The sequence below is a fragment of the Prorops nasuta genome, unplaced genomic scaffold (genome assembly GCF_024137725.1).
Source record: "Prorops nasuta isolate Cenicafe-Biocafe unplaced genomic scaffold, Cenicafe_Pnas_1.2 PNAS00008, whole genome shotgun sequence".
Taxonomy (NCBI): Eukaryota; Metazoa; Arthropoda; class Insecta; order Hymenoptera; family Bethylidae; genus Prorops; species Prorops nasuta.
The window spans coordinates 2,849,202-2,872,823 of NW_027116805.1; the positions used below are offsets into that span (position 1 = coordinate 2,849,202).

The window sequence follows — 23,622 nt, forward strand, 5'->3', positions numbered from 1 at the left end:
ACGTTCTAGATCCACTAGCAACCTCCCCCCCCCTCCTACTCACATCCCCCTCCTCCCATCAAATGAGCAGTCAATCCCTAAGTTCGATCATTTTCTTTAATGAACGACTCGTATAATTTATCGGAATTGACTGAACTGCTTTTCGCCACTGCAGTCCTACATTCATTCTGGTTATTGTACCCACACAAGCACCCCAAATTCCCAAATTCAATTGCTACCATTTTTCTTCAATCACCAACTTTTACCATTTGTGTTTTTCTGTAATTATTGAATCTTGGAATTAGTTTCTTCGAATCCCATCATCCAATTAGAAAATTATTTTTGTATAAAACTTACATAAAAGCTATTTATAAGAAATTCCTTTCCTAATTAGCATGACCAAAAGGAACATTTCGTGTCTATGTGTCAGCCACTGTCTATATGTATAAGATTTCTAAAAATGAAGACTTTTTTTAATTGTATAGATTCTGTGGATTCTTTCCGATATTACTATACTGGTTAATCGAAAACCGATTCACAGATCCTTTCGTCATTTAACAGTAATTAATTCTATGAGTTATCGAGGCCAACTGGGTTCGGTGATAAAGCCAGGGTATAGAGAGAAATTTTAATCGAGGCATTCGATCGTAGGTTGATTAATTTGTTTATTTACAAGCCGCGGGGGATTCTTCAATATTTTAATGTTGGCTTTATTTTCACTGCTGGAAAAAAATTCTTTTCTTTTTGTTGGCATCTTTCCTACATTGTAAGCAGGAGGAGGGGGGGAGAGGGGGGGGGGGAGTTGTTGAGAGAAAGCTGAAAATTCAGCGAGCTCGGCGAGAACAAAAAGCGCTTTGCAGGCGAACGTGGTTTCCTAGTAAAACCGAACTTAGTTTTCAGCTTGTACAATCGCTCGAATATATTGATTAATTAATTAATTATAACAGCACCACTTGTGCGTGTCGAGTGCCTAAAACGCGACTAACAGAAGTATACTAAACCCCTCCAGAATTTTACATTGATATCCAAACCGACGAGTATAAATTCTAGATAAAGATCGTCCTATTTTTCTCCGCAGCCATTCCAAAACGAATCAGAAAAGACAAAGTACTAATTTTATTTTACCCCAGTTTTAACAATAGTCCTAGGATATATATATACGTATACTGTTCGATAAGAATCAATTATTTCTTATACTTTCACAAGCAATAAATAAAGAAGAGTTAACATTAAATAGGGCAAACGGTCTTCAATAATAATATAACAATTTTAAATGTTTACGATGTCATTTTCAACAGCGTCGAAAGGCTGAGAGAAGATTACAATGCAAAGATGGAAGAATTTGTTTGTCGTTGTGGGATTCCATTTGGAAGTAAGGATATATTTTTCAAAGTTTCTGCCAGACTATTGGATTTTTCCAGCAATTTCGCGAAGCCACTTGAAAATCGTGAACAGAAGCGAGTAGATATCGGGATAGCCATGACTGTAATTCGAATTCGGGGGACATTCGTGGAAAACAGCTCAGTTTGCGCCAATCGAATCATCATCGGATTCCGTCGACTGTGAAATCTCGATGAGCTCTTCCCCAGGGATTCCCAGTTGACTCTGCACGTATCGACTCCGTGTGGGATTTCCGCTGAATCCCGTAGGAAAATTATGGGAGTCCCTGTGGGACATGCAGACGCACTTTTCCCTTAAGGCATTCCGTCTGAAAATATATAGTCGTAATATTTTCCCACACTTTTTGGTTCATTGATGATATACCAATCATATAGAAGGAGCAATCTATCAAAATTAAATTGATTGATTTAATGATCAATCAATTACTCATTAAAATTCTTCTTTTCAAGTTTATATATATATATATATATATATATATATATATATATATACGTGTACAAAGGATGGAAAATGTTGAATTCGAGTAATATAAACGACATTGCAAAATATACTAATTAAATTGCTCATGAGTTATATGATTTTCCAAGAATATTAGCTGACTTTTTCCGAGTGGGAAAATCTTTAAAAAAGGGAGATAATAGCGAGATTAAAAATACGAGGAATATAAAGTTTTTTCGTCGTGAGAATCGTTACGTTAATCATCCGAATATGCAAAGTTCAAATTGAACGTGTCAGTCATCATTTTTATCTCGGCTATTCCGCGTAATGCGTTGTTTCATTTCCCAATATGACCGCTGAAATTATTCTCAAAATTGCCATGCTCCACCACATAGAATCATCAGTTTTTTTTTTGTTCGATCCACAAACTCGATACTCTTTTCTGTTTTGCAATTGTAATTTCGCGTAAACCGTTCAAGCATGAAATCGCGTTTAATTTTAGCATCGTGCGATTGTTTAAAATGGAAAAATTAAAAAATTACTATCGCATGCAACATGCCAGACTCCAGAGAGATTAACTCCGCCCTTTTTTGCCCTGCAATTTTCGCAATTTTTAATTTATCCGATTGCAATAATTGATACTCAATTAAAACAACATAAATAATATATTTTTACGGATTATCGAACTCTGATATCAGATGAGTCTATTCCTGACCTTAATCAAACATTGAGTGGAAATATATTTGATTATTCTCATAATCAAATGAGTCGATAATTATAGTTGACATTCCATACGATAAACTAAACGATAATATTCCTAGCATAGGTAAAATAAGCTCCAACAGTCGATGGCACTTCTACTTAAGTTATATAAGTCACAGCTCAGTAATAATTAACGAGATTAATCTGCTCTCTGTACTAAAAAATCTTCTTTTTATATAAACTTCTATCTTGATGCATTTTTTATGAAAATGTAAAAATACGAGCTAATAACCGAGCGATAGAAACGTTATAGTTTATAACGTAGATGAAGTTGGTAGGTCGTTTTTCACGAGATTTTGTCTCTCGCGTTTGTAACAACAATTCGTAGGCAGAGTACACCGCACACGCGTATGAAAGTTGGTTTATGTGTGTGCGTTGGAGGTTTGCAGGCGTTGGGGGAAGGCGCGTACATACAAATGGAAGCATCGCATGCACAGTTGTAGGTACGAGCGGGTCGTTGATTTATATGGCAAATAAGGGAACGTAATGCCGCATCCAGTGTAAGCCATATCTACTATACTACACTACGTTGCACTAATGTATATATATACGATCTTATAAGCCCACACTAATATCACATCTTTTATCCACGATCATAAAACACCCAGAGTCCCCAACATTTATTTTCTTACATCTCGATTATTCGCCACTATTTTTCATTCTACAATTAATCGCACGTGACGAATGGATTCCAATACTATGATATAGGATAATATCTCGTGTGGAGAATTCGATAAGCCATCTTAGTTCGATAATCCTTTCTACCAAAGTGCTCGTGCTAGTTTTATTTAAAATTTGTCAAATGCACCTGAAGTTAGTATTTTTCATGTAAAAAACGTTACACCATATCTGTTTAATTGCCAATTTTACCGAAGCATAAAACTGATTATTTTTCTCATTCTTTTCCTCTTTTTGACTCCCCTTCAATAATTCAGCATTTCCCCGACCAAATATTTTCGCACAAATACTTAACAACATTATTGTTTTTCTATCATTTTTATATAAGAGTTTTTCCAATTTCTTTTTAACCTACGCCTCGTGCGATTCTATTTACGTAGAAGATTTTAACGTGTTTACACATAGGTAGGCGGGGATCCTATGATTTGTAAATACGTGAGACAAAATCCGCCGGATGTGCGACGAGCCGAAGCATCATTGGAATTGTGAGATAAAATTTTATCATTTATACCGTTGAGTCAACATGTCAATTACGGGGTGGAAAAAATTCAATTTTGCAAGGTGACATTTGGCATTAAATTCCAGGGCTTATCGTCATTTATCAAATCTTCCGGATTTACAATAATATAAACCAACACGAGAGCAATAGATGGATTGTCAGAGTAAGCTACTGAAATCAGATGAAAATTTATGAATATAGAATTTCAATTAAATGTGCATGGACATTATTATTATTATTAATGTTATTGTTATTATTATTATTATTGATTAGCAACGGAGTTTCCAACGGTCAAATTTCCAGCAATAAAAAATAACTTTGCTAAGTTTAACCGTCCGGCTGAAAAGTGATTAAGTATTATCACTTTTAAGTGGTAGATACAGACATTCCGACGGCGAATTAAAATTTAATGAAGGAATAATAAGAGTAAGAAGGAATTGGCCATAGGAATGGAAAGTTATGGCCGTGAGAATCTCATTCGTATAGGAATTGATGACCTTTAGGGATTTAATCCGGAAAGAAAGTTCTTTTTAGGGCTGGTGGCGTTGGTCAGTTCTTTGCAGCAGACGGTTTAGCTTGCTGAGCACGTGCCGCGGTATATCTTGCTGAGCAAGAAGAATGTTTTTTACGTCCCCTTGTCGAAGGACCAGCGGAGAAGGACTGCAAACATGCAGCGAGGGTCTCTCGCATTCTGCGGTGGACTTTGCTGTGTTGCGCCCAGTGTGTTTACGAAATCACTTTGACCCGTAATCTTGGAGAAGACGCCGGCGGCTATGTGCGACTAGAATAAAATAGACGCTCTTGTCTGGCTACTTCGCATAAATAAATCTTGCTCTTGTTTTACCCCCTCTTAAACGTCCGACCAATTAAGGTCGTACTACTTCTTGTCTTCCAACTCTAAATTATACCCATGTTTTTCCACAATTTTTCGATTAATCCACTCTTATACATACCATCAAAATTGCTTCACCTATACGATAACAAACAATTAACGCTTTACATTGCTTTCTTTTTTATTTCTTACTATATATCAACCATTTAACCTTTACCATCTCGTAGAATTTAGCTCGATATTTGAGTTTGTTACGAGAATTTTTATACTCAGCTATTCTAGGCATAGAATTGATAAAAGTTTATTAATAAACTTTGACAGTTTTGGCCCTTTCAGCCGTCTGACTTATTATCGTTTTTACCACTTTTTTTTCCAAACCTCTTCATGGAGCCAATATCACAATTACTATTTTACATTAAATTATAATACGTTATTTTGAAGGACGTATACTATATGAATTCATTAGAAAAAATATATAAATCGTTGGTATTCATTATTCTTAATGCGGCTGAATTCAATAAAATTCCCCAGGCTCAGATTTGCTAAGAAGGGTTAATTGGGTGAACGAAATAACGTTAAATATAGCGGTCAGGACTTTCCAACTTTCCATCTTGGCAGGAAGCTTGCGAGCTAATGAAATTAATTAAAACAACCGGCTGGATGAAATTGTATGCAGCTTTTGAAGGGCGCAGGTAGAGAGAGAAAGAGAGAGAGAGAGAGAGCGAGAAACGAAATTTTTTCGCGCGAAATCGAGCGTATGGACAGAGGAAATAAACGGGAATGCAAAAAGGAACCCGAGGGAGGATAAAATAACGTATTATATATATAAGCAATGATGAATCATGCACGATACATCACTCGTTTTATCTGAGAACAATGGGGAAACTTTTCGTTTCCGTTCAATCGCGCGTTGTAATTGAGCTGTTAACTTTGACAAAAACGAGATAAAACCGACTGACACGTTAATTCGTTTAGTGCAAAAAGCAACTTCATGAATTGCCAGCGTTGCAAAATGCACATAATTTTTCATCCCGAAATATCAGCAGAGAAGCAATGGAAATCATGCACAGAGGTGTCAAATTTCATTAAAAAATTCAAAGGTAGAATGAAACTCACGTATATCACTGCAATTAGCAAATGTAATTTTATGTATTCTCAGCGATAAAGTTTATAGAGAATAATACTTTTTTATATTTTAAAATATATAAAAGCCTTAAAATTTCTTGGAAAGCAACGGATCAATAATTATTATTCTGAATATTTAGAGGAAAAATGGATCAAGTTCGTTTATGGATGTGTGCTATGAAAAGTTTTCACATAAATATAAGGGAAGTTATAAATTACATTTGATTGCAATAAAAGCTAAAGATTAACTGTTCAAACGTGCAAACCGCTTTATGGGTGACAAAAAATTCCCATAAAGGATGTGAAAATACCCGATGGAACGCTAGTATAAATTATAGAACAAGAGCCAAAGATATTTTCAGTCTTGTTAATGATGAAACTAATGAAAAAATTTAGAGAGAAAAAGATAGAGAGAGAGAGAGAGAGAGTAAGGGTAGGACTTCGGGTAATGAACACAGCACAGGAATATGAGAAGCGTTATTATATTGAAAGAGCAAGCGAAAGTCATTATAGACTACATTTCAGTATTGAAATTTAAAAAGGATCAGGAAGAAGGAGAAGAAGAAGATGAAGAAGGAAAGGCTGTTGGGAGTTTTTTTTAATGAATGAGGAAGTACATAGTGATGCTTCGATAAAAAATTAGAGCAAAGTGTTTTGAACTCTCTTAACGAACGAGCTACGCAATTTATTTTGAATAATCGAGCGAGGAGTAAAAGGAGATGGAAAAATGTATAGTCTTTATTCTGAATAATGGTCAAACCGGACGTTATATAGAGAAAACTAAGCTAGATAATTAAGACCTCTGTGATTAAAGTCGCTACAAAGATATATTATACTATATATATAACATTAAATTGAGCTTTTTGATTGGGAACCCAACACCACTAATCGAGTTATGAACTAGGAAATGTGTTTTCTACCTGTATCCAGTAAGGCAATGAGAATGAATATAATTTGAAAAATCGTATCGGCGTAATTACAGAAATTCCAAACAGGGCTACAGTATCTCTAAAGCTATTAAAAATAACGACTTTCTGTAAATTAATTGGTAAACGAAAATATCATTTTATAATACAAAAAATGACTAAATCATACATAAAACAGTGCTTAAACAAAATTTGATAAATTTCTTTTGTCGTAAGTTAATGATATTAGGGTTAATTTTTTACTGCATTATTCAATGATATTTTTTAATGTTTTCTTTATTGCAGATGCTCGTAGCCTATCTTGAATGATTTCGAAAAAACACTATAGCACCATCTAAACGTATAGCATCCTCCAAAAGGAAAATCGATTGGTTACTAAAGACAGAGATAGTTAGAATCCTGCGTTAAACTTAAAGCTCTCCGTAAGCTCTACTTATACTGTCAATCATCCAATCAGCCAGATGGATTCCAAAGTTAAATCCTACTTAAATTTTAAGTAAGAAAGCTGGGTATAAAAGCTTCCAGTCTAGAATATATGCGAATTCCAAGTGGAGAAATCCAATAGTCTCGTTCGCAATATGTCGACCGTTTCCCCCTGCCAACTTCGAGAATCGATAATTTTGCGAGCTACTCGCTCCCGAGTTTGCGACTCGATATAATTTAAAAATAATCAACGTGCCACTAACACACCGCACTTCTTTACCGAGGTGCTCCAGATAAGAGCTCAAGCTGATAGACATGTGCCGTTCTAAAATAAAAAAGAAATAGCGCAGCGTTAAACTTATATAGCCTACTAAAAAGTTAAGAAATGCTTGGTAAAATTTAGCTATTGTTGTGTTAATTAAAACCAAAGCAAAGTGTATCAAGAAAACATGTTTCGTAACATTGAAAGGAAGAGGTTGTAACTAAAAATTATAAATAAGCAAGAAAGAAGAATCGGTTAATTTATTTATAGAAATAATTATTTATCAATAAGTTTAAAATCCTCTAACGTCTTCCATGTAGTTAATTGATGTTATACGAGAGGGGTACGAAGGGATGAAGAAGTAGATTTAAATCTTTATTCGCTCTGGGAGGTGGGTGAGTGCGCTCAGTCACGTAACTTATTTTTTAAAGTTTGTAATACAGGGAGGATAATATCTCGCTGTATATAATTGAGAAATTGAAGAAGTATTGCATTCGTGTATATATAATTGGAGCGAGATGAAATGTTGCTAGAAAATATTTAATAGAAAAGTGCTGTAAGCTTCATCCTGTGCGACTTAATACTCATGGACAAGTTGTAATTTCGGGATAAATAGGGAAATACTAAATGCGTGTTTCCCATATGATTAAAGTGACATTGCATGCTAAGTCAATGCTCGTGATAAGAAGCCCAAGTGAGTAATGCTTTTGTTATAACAACTGGATTACAGAGAAATGAAATATTTATACAGAAACGCTTTGTCTTACAGACAATGATAATATGATTTAGTGTACAGTGACAATTCCCTATAGGCATTATACGACTGTAATATGTAAAGCTACGCATGACCTTATCACATTAGTTTACTTCACTATCAAAGCCTTTGTTATACTACTTAACATTTGTAATTACACTCTTCCAATAAAATTTATTTTCACGAAGTACTATCATTGTAAGATATTTAAATACTTAAACAAAACTAGATCAGTATCAAAGGATTGATACATTACATTTCTTTATATTTTATTAGATTAAATTTGGTTTGTTAGTTTTTTTTTCTTGTAGGCATTTTTTTCCTAAGAATTCTTCTGTGTATAATAGTTCTTTTTGTTTTTGGCTTGAGGGAAAACACAAAATACTTGCATGTATGTGCGTGCTGTATGTTTTTACATATTTTATTACCATGAATCAAAGAAATGGAATTGAAGGCTAATAAATGGAAATTGAGAAAGTTATTAGAAGTGTGAATTGCAAATTATATAAGACAAATTTGATGAAGGGCAGAGACGCATGGCTAGTTCTAACGATTATGAGTTGATTGCTTTTGCACTTTGGCCATTCGATAAACGCCAGGAGAAATGTCTATCGGTATTTGTCGTCATCCAAGCTACCTGTATTAGAACTGCACAGTTTAATCTGCAAACAATCAACGAACGCTTGGCTGTGCCAGGCTGCGCTAACCAATCCATTTGCAGCTTTGAGAATCGATGAGGAATCGACGGTCCTAGGATGATTTGTTCTGGATTCAAATTAGCTATACTGGAAACCATGGAAGATGCTTATTACGTTCAACCTTCATCACGAAGCTTTATGCTTCGTTTGAAAATTTCATTAAGGAAATGGTGTCATCTAAGGGAAAAAATCTACTGAGAATTAGGTTGATTAGATTTATTATGCTAAGCGTCAATAGCCTCAAGTCTCGATTAAGAAAATAACGTTGGAAAATATAATAGCTATTAATAATCTTTTAGTAAAGACTAGAATTTACAATTTTTATTCAGTCTTCTCTTCACAACGTTTCGTTAATTACATTTTTAAATGATGAGAAAATTGAAGAAATATATATGACGTAACGTCATAAGATCAATCGTTCGTATGAAGAAAATAGCATCATTTACCCATAAGAAAATATACGATAACGGCATACACAGCTATTACGCAGAAGTGGAAATAATTATTCCTTTCTTGTAACGGATCTCATTCAAAAGTTTGCGTGCTGTTCCCTCGTTTTCCCGCGTCAATCTCTCTGAGTCCATGATATAAATCGCTACGGACCCACGAAGACTAATCACGATAGCCGATTCCAAGACTAAGCGTCATTACAACTTAACTTTATTACGCCCTAACACCAACTTATTTAAAGTACAGTGACGAATGAGTGTAACACTCTAATAAAGATAAGTCATAGAAATAAAATCTTGGGAATTACCTACTCTGAGAAAACAAAACATAAACTAAAATTGTTTTGATAAAAAATCTTGCAAACTCTTTGCTAAATTAACCTTTTGGCACGAGAAAGGAATATAGAAAAAGGTTTTAATTGTTATAAGCAACATACCACGTGAATTAGCCATACTATTTTAAAATTAATTTACCATAAAAATTTACAGCATTTATTGTGTTATAAATTTGACGTTCACCTGAGCATTCATAAAACGTGCAACCATGTTGCAACCGACGACTTTAAGTATTGTAAATTAGCTGTAAATTTGACGCAAATCTGTCCAACTGAGAAAAGTTAATGACTTTCAAATGCCTGGAGGAATGTGGCGAACTCGTTACAATTTTAAATAATATTTTGTTCTCCGGTGACTTATGTTGGTCTACAGGGAAAAAGTTTGGTGCTATTCAGTGAATCATTAGTGCATTTGTGTTGCAATTGAAATCCAGTAGTAAACTTCCATTTTAGTATTACACTTTTTCGTAATAGATTTGCGAATTAACTTTTCTCTGGTGAGTGATATAAGGTGTGGTCAAATCGTTTCCTCGTATTCAATTTGTATACCAATTTGTTTATTTTCATGTATATAATTGTTGTAGTTGAATGTTTAATTTCAGTTATGTCAGGAAATGTCATTCTATTTGACAGGTTTGATAATAACAGCTGCTGCTATATAAAATGCAATATTATTTTATAATATATTTTCAAATAATTTGAAAAAAACTCAAGTAAAAATTGGAGAAACTCCCATTTCTTTCAGAATAAACAGTTTTTCAATTAAGCAAAAGTTGACACTATGATTTGTATTGTCAAGGAAAATATAAGAATAAAATATGAAGCCCTGAAAAATAGAACCGATTACGGTTAAAAAAATATTGCACCGCCCTGCAATATAAAATAACCAACCCTGATCTAAAACGTTTCGGTTCTGTTTCGCTGAACGCTTTGGTCTTTCACATTTGTAGAATGATTCTGGCTTTCACGTAGATTAAAGAAACTTTCATTTCCGGTGAGAAAAAATGGTTTTAATCGGAGGAAAAAACGATACGGTAGAAAGAGGTGTTTTTCACCAGAAGTTGGAGGAAATTTTGTTGGCGAACGAAACTAAAGAGATGAGAAAAAGGTACCGAGAAGGTTGGATTCAAAGATGTTGAAATTCGAAAACGCATGAGGGTGCTTTGAATAAATAGAGTAGAAGATTGGACAAACAAAAATACGTAGAATGCGGTTTGAAAAGTGAGCTGAAAGTAGCAATAGCGTAGAGAATGATTCTAAATGTAAAATTAAAGAAACCAGCTACCGAAGAAAATAAATTTAATATGGTAAAAATAAATGTCATTGATAAAGACGTCAAAATATATTATCAAACCAATCAAAACGTGAAAAAGTAGAAAAACATGCATAAATGGTAAACTAATAGCTATTAGCATTATTAAAGAAAAAAGTGAAAAGCATATTTAAAAGATTTGAAGAGGTTTAACCGAGTTTGAGGTTAGTTAAGAATAATTTTTAAAGGATTTATGGGGTTTGAAAATGGATTTGAGGAATTTCAGTAAGAGGAAAAATGCAGCGGCGCAAAGGAAATATAGTAAAGTGGATAAAATTGATGCAACAGTAAGTTTTGAAGGAGATTGAAGGGGGTCGGAAAAAATTGGTTTTAAAGGATGTTGCGTACAGTCTGTGTAATATCGAATACCGAACTGTACAATTGACGGGTCGCTACCGCATTATCTTTCGATTTCTCGTGTAAAAGTGTTTAAATTCGCATTTATTGCAGCGAATATCTGTATGTGTGCGCGCGCTATCGGGCTGCGCAAGCGAGAAGCTAACGAAAAAGAAGGTCTACTTTGATTTATGTTGCGGTACCGTTGCGCTAAAACCAAACCCGATAATGCAAGCTGGTAATAGCCAAAAGATTGTTTCTAGATTCCCTTGAAATATTTAATTAAAAACTCTGTAAACAATAAATATCAAACACTCAATTTGTAAATTAATTCTATTCGTACATTTATGAATAAAAATTGAAATTTCAACTTATTCACACATATATATATATATATATATATATATATATATATATATACTCTTTAAAGAAGTATCTTTTATAAAATAAAAGGGCTGAAAGTTCCTACTATAATAGCTATATAATAATAATTACAGCGAAGTGCTTTTAATTGAAACACATATAACTGCTTTTAAAGCAAATGATGAAAACTATCCGTACACAAATTTTTAAATAAAAACTGATTAACGATGTAGCAGCAAATGGGAAAAAATAGTGAAGAAGAATGAAGAGCGTGCAGTTTTATTTCATTTGGAAAATCGATGATTCTATTGAAAGCCAGTGAATCCGATCGAGTGCCCTCGCAATTTCACAGCGAGCTCATTGATTCAGAAATCGTCCTGGACACTTGGCAATTCCGAAGTGCTGGAAAATTTGTAAAGGCGCCTCTTCGCCTTCAACTTTAACCACTCGTAATTGAATCCATCCCTCGCAGCAACTTCGTTTCGGGGCACTGCACGCAATATTTCCCTCTCTGTTTCTCCTTCTGCTCCCTCCTCCTTTCCCTTTCGCTTTCCTTATTCATCCTTATTTTCGTTTATATCGTCTCTCGTACTTTCTCACGCCCCCCCTCCCTTCTCTCTCCTTATTCATTTTATTGCACGTTCGCTTTTTATTACTACAGCATAATGAATTTTGCTCGATTCACAAACTAATGCAACGACTCGCGTGCCACCTTGACGCTCCAAACTGGCAAATGTATACGAAATTGCATCCTACTCGAAAGAGTTAAGAAAGATAAGTAACAAATATAATCCTACCACGGTTTTATGCACAGCAACAAGTATTAACATTAAAACTAATATTCGAATCGTAACAGGAGGGATAAACCTACGGTTATAAGAATTATTATGTATATATATATATATATATATATTTAATGTTTCTATAAACTTAATGAAAAAGAGTTATGTGGAAAATATTTCGAAAATAATTATTTGCAAAATAATGATAATTATTTTTTTGTCTTGGAAATATGAAACAGCGGAATTTTAGGATAATGCTTGAAAAACTATGCGATAGCTAACACTTTTTGGGATGGAGAAAAAGCGTTCGAAGTGTGATTTATGTAGCGGTGCGCCGCGATACGGGAAACGCGAGAGGCGCAAAAACACGCACATATACAAAGGAAAAGGTGCGCGTGGATAATGCGAGGGTGTGGTAATAGCGAAAAGATCGTTCGACACATTATCCCTAGCGCCTCGGGGGTGTCCGCGAATCGAAATGCGATAATCGCAACTTTGCCAGGACGAATTTCCTCGACAAACTATCGCGCGACTACTTTTTTCCTCTTCCACCTACCACCCTCGCCTCCCTCCCCCTTTACCCATTTCAAACCCGGCAAAAGGGAGAAGTCATGAAAGCTCCACCGGCAAGTTCTTCCAGGGTCTTTCTGCAATAAGAAGCTATCCGGCCAAGAGTAGAATTTGATTAAAAATTCTTCCCCTGTAACTTATCCCAAATCCAGCACGAGCAATTGCTTTTAAGCTCAACTGTTTAATGTTGAATAATTGTTCAAAATGCTTCTGGTTTTCGCTTTATTCAAAGTCCTATATCCACGAGTAGTATATACAGTTGCTTTGTCTTCTGTTTCATCATCGTTCGAGTAATTGGTAACGTGAAATGTATAAGAATTATTTTTAGAAAATTTTGTTTTTTCATCAAATAGATTTTACTCGATTGGATAAACAATAATCAGACTGAATTAAAACGGTATGGAAAACTCGGCAAATTGTTGTATTTGGAATAATAATGCATTCGTTTATTCATAAAATTATTTAAAAAACTTCGACAAGCACTTTTACAAGGACTTTTGCAGACTTAAGTTGTATAAATTAAGATTAATGGATTTATTACAATAAAACAAAAAGATGGATGTGAAAAAATCCCTTGACTCAGCTTCAACTTTTGTGTTACAGTTTCAACAGTTGATCATGATTAATGAAATGTTTTTCAAAAACTTCTGCAATGATCGACTCCTTTTGAATTACGGTGTCTTGGCGGATACTAATGATAATAATTGTGATTAATGAAAGCTATTCTTTTCTTGCCAGTAAAGTGTTTATTTAATGGAGTGCGCACCATTTATTGAAAACTATACGAGTAGACCTATAGCTCGATAACGTTTATTTCTGTTGGTGGGAGGGAATTATTCTTGCAGCGAGGATTTTTATGATTTATCGCACGTACGATACACACGTATCCATTATATTGCTCAAAGATACGTCGTGAGATAACCTCTTAGAATATTTTCACTCCAACTTGTTGTAAAATAATGTAGGAGTCAAATCAAAGCACAGCATAAATATAAAATATGTATGAATTATTGTTACATCAGAAATCAAACTTGAATGTATTTTTGTTTTTTTTTTTTTTTGTATTCTGTTCAAATATTGTTTCTTGCGAATATAAAAGAAGAAACAAAATAAAAGAATTATTCCTTATCATAGTTTAATATAATTAAATCAAAAATATATTTGAGCAGTATGTAATGGAAATAACAATTATTTCCAGTTTATCGTCCTACTTTTATAATGCTATAAATAATTCCCTTATATTTTTCTAAATAGCTTTATCTTGATGATGGAAAGCTGATGTAAACAGGATATTATTATAATAGGCGATGACAAGTAGTACAGCATGTATGCGTAATAGAGCAAACCTATAAAACAATGTCAGGCATGATTCTTCATTGGAGTGTAAAGTGTGCAAAGAAAGCAATAGCAGTCGTGTATTCGTAAAGGTTTTTCAATATTCGCCTAGTTCGATCGGCATAAAATTTATACCAGACGATAAAAGTGTTTGCCCCGATGCACAATTATATTTACATAGGCTATTGATCAATTTGTAGGGACGTTACGTTTTTTGAAACGCTGAAATCCAATGATAAAATGTATGCCCCTGTCAAAATACAAAACCCTATCCAAACGAATATTTGTACGCAAGTAGAACCACAAAATAAACACTACAGTCAGAGGACGGGTAAATTTTACAATAAATCTTGTCATCACTATGGAGCTTCTTGAAACGAAAGGAAATGAAAAACAGAACACAAAATTTCTGTATAGAATTAAAAAACATATTTTGAAATAGTATATACATATACTATATGTATATATATGCATTTAAAGTAGATATATATTATTAATGGACGATTGTCGTGCAAAAATGCGGATAAAAAATGGGAAAGATTTAGAAAACTAGACACTGAATGAGTAAAAAGTTGGAGGGTAATGAAATGCAACGTGGGTGCAATTATCGAGTGACTAGAATCGATTATGTGATTGTCTGAAACAGATCATTGCCTTGGACAATTTATACCATTGAGGCGGAAGGCAAATAATTGGGGCGAATGGACATTTATTAGCTGGCTCGCCACCAGCAATTTGCATAATTGGTCCTAGAACTACATTCGTCAAAGGGGTGGGTGGCTATTCCGAAAAGAGGAAATCAGCAGAGAATCTCACTGTAAACATTTAATAGAGCATGACAAAGAAGAGATTATTAAAATATCCCATTTACCGCTTCATTAATACTCCATTTAAAAGCTATTATTCTAGCCTCAATTAGATAAATCTTAATACATTTCCCCCCAAATAATCTTGCAAAGTTCTCTAATCAAATTATTTCAAACACTTTTTAATAAATTAAAAAGGTTTATAAGGTATATCATACATAAAAACTTATAATGGTATAAAATTTTAAACAATATTGCGAAATTATTCAGGGTATAATTTTGTTTATAGCGTTTTTTAATGTTATCGTGAATATTTCGCATAAATTTAATTAAAAATAAATTCGACCGTAAACGTGATATGGCCACATGAAATTATTCATTTAAATTTCAAAAATATCTTTATTAATATACTTTTCGTGGAATTGTATGTCTTTACAAGCTACCAGTTTCCATATTGATCTATATCGCTGCAGTTTAAATAAGCGGATGTGTCGAAAAGTGGAAGTAGGAAGTATCCGGTATTATGTTGGTATTAGTGAAGGGAATTAAGGGTGTAAGAGAGGAAGTTGTTAACATATTGTGCGTTGGTAAGGTAATTCAAGCCACTAGGATGACTAAACGTAAAGATTATACTTTTAATATTTTTTAAATCATTTTCGTTAAACCGAAAATATATGAATATAAAATCGGAACTTTATAGTGCAGCTTTAACATTACAAGTAAATATAACACTAATATATACCGTATTGAATTCAGTAGTAAAAAATTATTTCTGTGGAAGAGGAAAGAGTTTATTTAGTGATGGTTAAGGGAAAGACTTGGGCAAAAGGATGGAAAGGAAACGCTCAATAAAACGTAAAAAGATAAGAAGGGGCAAAATCAGTTTCGAAACGATTTCCTATAAAATATCCTCACTGAAAATCCGCTTATGTAACATGGACATTAACAAGAAAAAATACTTTATATAAGAATCTGGAGAAATATTACATGCACACATACAATATATACACACTATATTAAATTACTGCAAGTACTTGTAAAATTTAAGAATATGAAAAATTCAATGAAAAGTAAATTGGAACGGTAAAGAAACTGTAACGAAAAGAAATTTAGTAAAAAGGGCATGAAAAATGGAAATAATACAAAAGAGAAAGGTGAAAAAGTTGAATGGGAAGTGGTAACGAAGGTACTACAGTTTACAGTAGTGTATGAGAGAAGTCGATAAGGGGAAGGAAGTAAAATGACGTAGGAAGTAAGAGAGGGGGGTGGAGGAAGGAAGGAAGAGTCGTGAGGGCAAAATAGCAAGTGGGAGGGGTAAAAATATTATGCCTTGCAAGATGATGAATTCAGGACGAAGAAGGGGGAGGGGGGGGGGTGAGAGAAAGGGGGACTAAGGCGGGGGGTATTGGCTTATGGCGCGCTTTGCACGTTGCAACACGTTGAACGAAATTGCATGTGCCTTTGTACGTACGTCACGCACTCTGCTCCGTGCTTCGATTGTTCGATGCCGGAAACAGACTATGTTTCCGCCAGCTGCCCCTGTCCTTCCGCTCGGTTTTCTGACCTTTATCAAACGCGCGGAACCACGCTGCCCCGTGGCGTGCTCGCCCACTGGAACAATAACCTGCCCACGGAAACTTTGGAATTTTTACCTACCGCTTTATATTCGTCACACCCCTACCCCACCTTTCCAACCTCTCGTCCTTCTCGGTGAGCCAAAGTATCGATGCGTGACCCGACACACTCGATGATATATACAAATTAAAATCAATTCACCATCAGCGATCGACATACGAAAAATTATTGTCTCCTCCTCCGAGTTTCATTCCACTGAAATGAAAAACTTGTACGATAATAAACGCTTGATTTACTCTATGACGTTAGGACAAATTTTTAATACATTTTTGCATTAGTGTGGAATATTGCATTACGCGAGAAAAAGGAACCGTCCCCTAAATTACGAACGAATTGATGGGTCTTTTAGGGAACCATCGCTAATTTATCTTTTCGATCAAAACCTATGGCACAGGATTGCATGATTTAAAGTGGAACAGTGTCAGGTGGTTAAACTGTCAGGTCAGTTGGGCAGGTGATCGCGCGAGTCAGTAACGCAAAAACGACAACAGTAGGTACTTTGAGAATTTCCGAGCGGCACAAAACGTTGAAAAGATCGATGCTCTTCCCAAACTGGAGTTTTACAATCTCGCGCGGATTTCCATGATAAAGAAAGCCCCCGACGTGGCAGAATGGATATTTGCGCGACGTTATGTGACAAATTCTTCCCAAGTATTTCGGCAGCGCATCGAAAATTGTCCCATTCTGAGGCGAGAAGCCCGATTGAAAAGCTGGCAAAACGATGACGTACCTGATCTTCCAGCTTGTTTTCATCCCCTGCTCCCTCCCCCCTCCCTTGGAAGCCGACTACCTGAACACTAAAGTGCGCCAAATGTCAAGCAAGAAACTTAAAGCGTCTTTCGAATTATCCGAAAAAAGCTAGGTGCTTTCAGGTTAAATAAACTTTCACGATTCAAACTGAAAATTTATTTCTGACTTCACGAAAATACTTTTCAACAAATTCTACTTAGTAATTTATCACCGATAGAAGGAAAACATTTATATATATGTATATACAAATGAAGTATTGATATTTCACTATGAAAAATTATATATTACATTCATATACAATTTTTAAAAAATTCCTCGTAGATTTCAACTTTACAGTTTTATGTTTTTACTAAAGAAGTACTTTTATAAACTATTTATAAGGTTATTAGTGCACTCGTGATATTATGTCAAGACTGGCCCTAAAACTTTCCAACCTATCATATTAATTCGATATGACAAGTAACTGACAAAATAAGTTATAATATTGACAAGGTTTTTTTTAAAAATAGTCAAAGTTGAAAGCTTAACGAATTAATTCAATTATAAATGAAAATCTCATTTCAGTTAGGGGGGTTGTTCGAGTTACGAAGAAGTTCAGTATTCAGTTTGTTAGACATAAGTAGTTTAAATAATTAATTCATCGAGCTACAAGATGGACGAATTGACTTAAAATTAAATTAAACGTTAGACTCTTATTTTAGGTTATAATAGGTCGTCAAGGTTATTGTAAAACGATAAATTAGTGTGATTAATTAAGAAGCTGTTTGAAAGATTATAAATAAAGTGATGCGATTAACAGGCTGTTGAAAATCTTTGCTTAACGAGCAAATTTACTGGAATGAACAACAGCATGTCTTTGTGCTGGTTGCTGTGCTGTCAGCTACTTGGAAAAATAGAGATGAAGCGTGTTTGATAGTGTTCAAGTAAATACTAGCACTTGATAGCTTGAAAAGAGCATAATTGGGATCCATGCTATAAATTGATCACAAGCAATCTTTCTTTACCCAGACTAATCGATAATATAGAAATAAGTTATTGTAGCATAATTCACATATATTTTTTTTCAAGAATTAAGGCGTTTTTGAGATATCCTTAACAGAAAGAAAAGTAACAAGCACACATTATTTAAACACTTCTCACATGCAGTTGCAGAATCTAAGGAACAAATACCAAAAATCTGTTGGTAATCTACATGACAAAGATTGTACACCATTAGTTATGAATACAATCCTTTACACTTCATGCATATATATTTATTCAATATGTAAAGGCCATAATTATGTTAAAAGTTGTTTCTGTACTGATTAGATCATATAGTTGAGGCTACTTCTAAAAGATAGATTGTTCTTCACTTAGAATTGAAAATCTACCCATAAATAACAGAAATACAAAGTTTCCCCTAAAAACTAACGAATCTATTTCATTTCTGTTAAAATGGGATTGCAAAATAAAAACAAGTCGATTACGACAATGGATAATAAATTTTTATATTTAGGATTTTTAGATGTTTACGCAATTTTTAGTGATGGGGATAAAAACGACAACCAGACGTCTCGGATACTAAGGACAAACATAGAACGTATAAGAAATAAAATAAGAATAGCGTTTTTACTTTTTATGCGATTAACAAGAATCTTGGGGTAATAAAGATGAAATGTGTTTAGGAAAGGACAGATTTGTTCAAGTTGAAAAAAAAATTGTAGACTTGAACCGTTTGCACGGCTAGCAATCCAGAGACGTCGCTTCGGTGTAAAGAATAAATAAAACCGGAACGATTTCCGGAAGGAGTAAGATGCTAGTGTGGGAGGTGGGGTGGGAATACGGACTATCAAGGAGTTACGAGTAAGCAAGTGGAAAGCTTATCTGCAGAAATTCGCGGACGAGTTTCGCTCGATAACCCTCTTTCTCTGCGTTTACGACACGTTTAGTTTTATTCGACTTCATTTTTATTTGCTGGACCAACACGTCGTACAGTGTAGCATAAGCGTTTTCCTCATCCCTTCAGCAATTTTTCAAGGATTTTCCAAGTTCATCGACGAACTGTGTAGACTGAACATTTTGACTTTCTTGAAATTTCAACAAGTCGCTCGAACAATTGATCCTTTCCTCCTAAATTATCAAAATTTGACAGTAGTTTATTTCCTTTAAACCATCACAAAACTAGAAAATTCGCCACGTTTCACTTGACACAAATTGTTTGAATTTTTCTGCAGTTTCCTATTTTTTAATACTTGAATTTTAGTAAGAGATCGAAGAATTGGATAACTCAACTTTTTCCTGGGGAGTTTCTAACAATACTTCTTGTACATAAATGACATTACGTATATAACAATAATTTACATAAGCTTCTTTACATCCTTTCAGTATTTTTATCAGGATTTTCAAAGTTCAACGATTTACGTCAATTTACCTACTTAAAGGCTACTTTTACCAACATTCTTTAAGAAATAAAATACTTGGTGTAAAATTAACATTAAAAATTTTTCTCAAAACAACATATGCCGAGTGGTTTTAATAAAATTGATATAGTTGCAAGATTAAATTAATTTAAATATTTCCATTTAATTTTACGACTAAAAATAATTTAAGTAAAAAAAGAAGAAAACACGATTATTTTCAGTGCTCTAATTGGTTTCTCTGCCGGATTACGAGGGTTCGTGCAGGGTTCAAAATAGCCAGACAGACAACATAAACTTGCTCGGAGGTTTTCGCGAGGGATAAAATAACTGAGACGACGAAAGAAAATACTATGTAAATCCAATACGTCTCGCATTTCACGCGAAAGTCAAAAGTTTTCTATATATCCTGGTTCCGCCCGGCCTGGCAATTCAGTAAATGTTGTTGAAAGCGAAGAGGCTGATATCTCCTTTCGGAGGTTAAGCAGTGATAGGAAAACTTTGGATTCTGATAGGGAAACCCTTCCGTTACTTTACGATTCCCCGGTTCTGTCCTTTTCAAAGAAACTCCTTTACTCCTTTACCCGATCCTTCTTCTTTTCCATTCTATCCTGTCGTCCTTCCTTCCTTCCTTCCCTTTTCCCCATTTTTCTCTTCTCTCTTTCTCTCTCTCTCTCTCTCTCTGCTTACTTTTCTTATTGCCTGCCCTCTTTTCATCCTACTCACTTTTTTTATCGGAGAAAAAAAATTATGCAAATCGAGCAAGTTTATGAAAGCGACAACTTTCCCGCTACACTCACTACTCGAGGGTAACTTTTTCATAGTTATTCAAAGCCCCGGAATGACCTGGCACATATCGAAAATAGAAAGACGGGATTAGAAAAACCCTCAACTTTTGCATCAACCAGCCATACAGCATTAATTCTTTGTTTTGCAGTAAGAAAACTATCAGATTAGAAATCATATTAATTTCTTTATTACAATTCCAAGATCAACACCTTGAACCTTCAATTCTCACAAATATGCTTCAGAATGAGAAATATAAATCTCAATTTATTTTGTTATTATTCGTTATTTCCCCCACTAAATTTTAAGCTTCTACGACAGTGTCAAGTCATGCAACCATTCGTCTTCGAGCAACTTTAGATTTGGCGTTCTTCGCCAGGACGAAAATCCGGAAATATTTTTATCACCGGTGAAGCAATCGATCCGTAATTCATCCATGACGGTGATAGGTGACTGGGTGAAATTTTCGGCGCCAGACGAGAAATAGCGCGACAAGATCGATATCGCTAAATTTTCTTTAAACACCAAACGTCAAGCTCCATTCCCAAAACCTCCACCCCCACACCACCATCAGCAACACAACGATCACCAGCACCAGCAGCACCACTAGCGACCACCACCAAACCACAACCAGAACGTGCCCCCATCAACCGAATCAGAAAATTCTCTTGAAAAAACCACTGGACACTCACCCATATGAACTCGATGTGGAAATTATCCAAAAGCGGTTGATCAAGGGAATCCTCATGGGACAACGTTAAACCATAAAGTTCTCTGCATTTTTCCACCTGAAGAAACCTGGTCACAGGAGGATCACTGATAAACTTCACAAGGTTAAAATGCAAGAACTGAAAAGGTCACCATGGGGTATGAACGAGAATCGGAGGGAGGAGAGCGAAGATCACGGGGACGGATGTAGGGTGTAAAATTTGAAGGGTGTATCGGTGAATGGAAAGATGAAAGCAAAGGGTTGAAAAATCGTGGGCGCCCCTTCGGTAGGGGATGAGATAGCAGCGCGAGGACGACGATGGAAATCCCGAGCTCAACGTACGCGTAGCGACTGGCGCCTAACACCTCCACCCTTCCGACAACACCCCAACCCCGTGCGCGTGCTGGAGAGAGACGGTGTAGTGGTGGGAGAAGCCTGATCGGGTGCGAGGGAGACGGCTGTCAGAGACGTGGGGAGGGGAGGGAAACTGGAGGGGAGGGTGAAAGACCAGGGAGTAAGGGAGACGAATCGATAAAGAACGAGAATGAAGGAAAATGGAGGGAGATGGATATAGATAGGAATATATATAGGGAAAATAGAGAGAAGCGAGGGAGTGGGAGATGGTAGAGGGAACGGTCGAGTGTGTATTTGTATGTTTGTGTGTGTGCGTGTATGGACAGAGAGCGAGAGAAGCAGATCAGAGAGTGGAGCAATAAGGAAGGAAATTGTGGCGAATATAGAGACAGGAAACGAGAAGTGACTGAGAGAAAAAGAGAGGAGGTTAGAGAGAGTGAGAGAGGGAAAGCGAGTTGGAGAGGGGGCAGCAGTGTTGGGGCAAGTGTGTATAGTGCGAGAGGGGAAAGGACTGAGTGAGAGAGAGAGAGAGAGAGAGCTGCCGAGTGATAAAAAGAGTAAGCGAGAGGGTTGTGAATGATGACGAGGGAGGGGGGGGGGGGGTCCTGTGGGGGGAGGAGGATAGGAAGACACGGTTGGGTTTTGGAAAGAGGAGAATGTTGGAGGTCCGCGTGGAGGAGCAAAGTTATAGGGGAACAAGCGTGCAAGAGGGGAGGGGAGGAGGGATGGACTAGAAAGAGAAAGAGAGATGTGGTGGAGGGAAAAGGAAGAAGTAGAGGGTGGTTGGTGTGTCGGGTAGGGGTAGTTTCTGTCGCCGGCTGCACCCCTATTCGGGAGTAGCGCAAGTGGAGTTTCCCTTGTGTCCTCGCGGTGGCCGCAACTCGAAATTCCCAGAGCGCAGGCGCCCTAGCCTAGATTTCGTCTCGCCTCCTGATTTTTCGTAATAAAAACGTTTGTCTTGCCGAGTAGCTTGGCTCACATATCTCGACGCGACGCACCGCATCGCTTGGTTTGTACCAGCCATCAACCTCACTACCCCCCCCCCCCCCCCTCCCTCTTATCTCCATCCCGTCCTACCGACCACTTCACCATGCTGAACCACCCCCGCGACATCCGGGGATGAGAATATACCTCGATGAGAACGAAGCTTCCTCTTGAAACGGAGCGGTGGACTTGAATGGCTAACTGGTTAGCTGGCTGTTTGGTTGGATGGCTGGTTGCTTTTTTGGTCCGCTGAAAGCGAAATAGCACCTAATCGTCCGTGAGCCCTGTTACCTCCCTGACACATCCAACAATCGTGCTTCCAATCAAACCTTGACCAACTCTTTTGCGAAGATCCAACTATGTCGATCCTTTTAATCCTGCTTGGCCATCGCTTATAGCTGGATTTCAATGGGATTTTTTTTTTTTTTTTTTGACGGACCTAATTCCTGCTGATTACCAAAGATATTATTGACCTCGACTGAAATTCAAAGGTTAAACATACTATACAGATATTCTTTTTAATCCTTTGACCGATGAATTTTACGGCACGATGAACTCTGATAAGTGATTTTACAAACACGCAATTTGAAAACGCATTTGTTGGTTCTGTATCTCTAGGCTTATAATACAAGTATCGTTGGCTCAGTATTATACGCGCTCATAGTCAAAATCCAATGGTTACGCAGGAATACATAAATCGATTCAAAGCCCGCTGCAAAAGATTTTTTGTAACGTTTACTGCATCGGTTAACAGCGTTCAAAGGATTACAATTATACTAGGTCTTCGGTTTTATTTTAAATTATATCTGTTAGCAACAAAGTCAAGCACATTTTTCGAAGATCACATGGAAATGAATTTTCATCTCAATCCTATCTATCGTTTAAGTAGAAATAAATATTATTCTTTTAGGTTATTCAGAATTCAAAAATCCTTTCAAGTACG

General features: G+C 35.8%; 1 protein-coding gene across 2 annotated transcripts in view; it reads right to left on the reverse strand.

Moving 5' to 3' along the window:
- Positions 1 to 21,646, reverse strand: part of LOC136775675 (leucine-rich repeat-containing protein 24-like) — a 178,154-nt gene extending 156,508 nt beyond the window's left edge. For both annotated transcript variants that reach the window (XM_066730653.1, XM_066730652.1), the window contains exon 1: positions 21,325 to 21,646. The gene's annotated coding sequence lies outside the window, so the exon portion shown is untranslated. The remainder of the gene's footprint in view (positions 1 to 21,324) is intronic.
- Between the last annotated feature and the right edge of the window lie 1,976 nt (positions 21,647 to 23,622).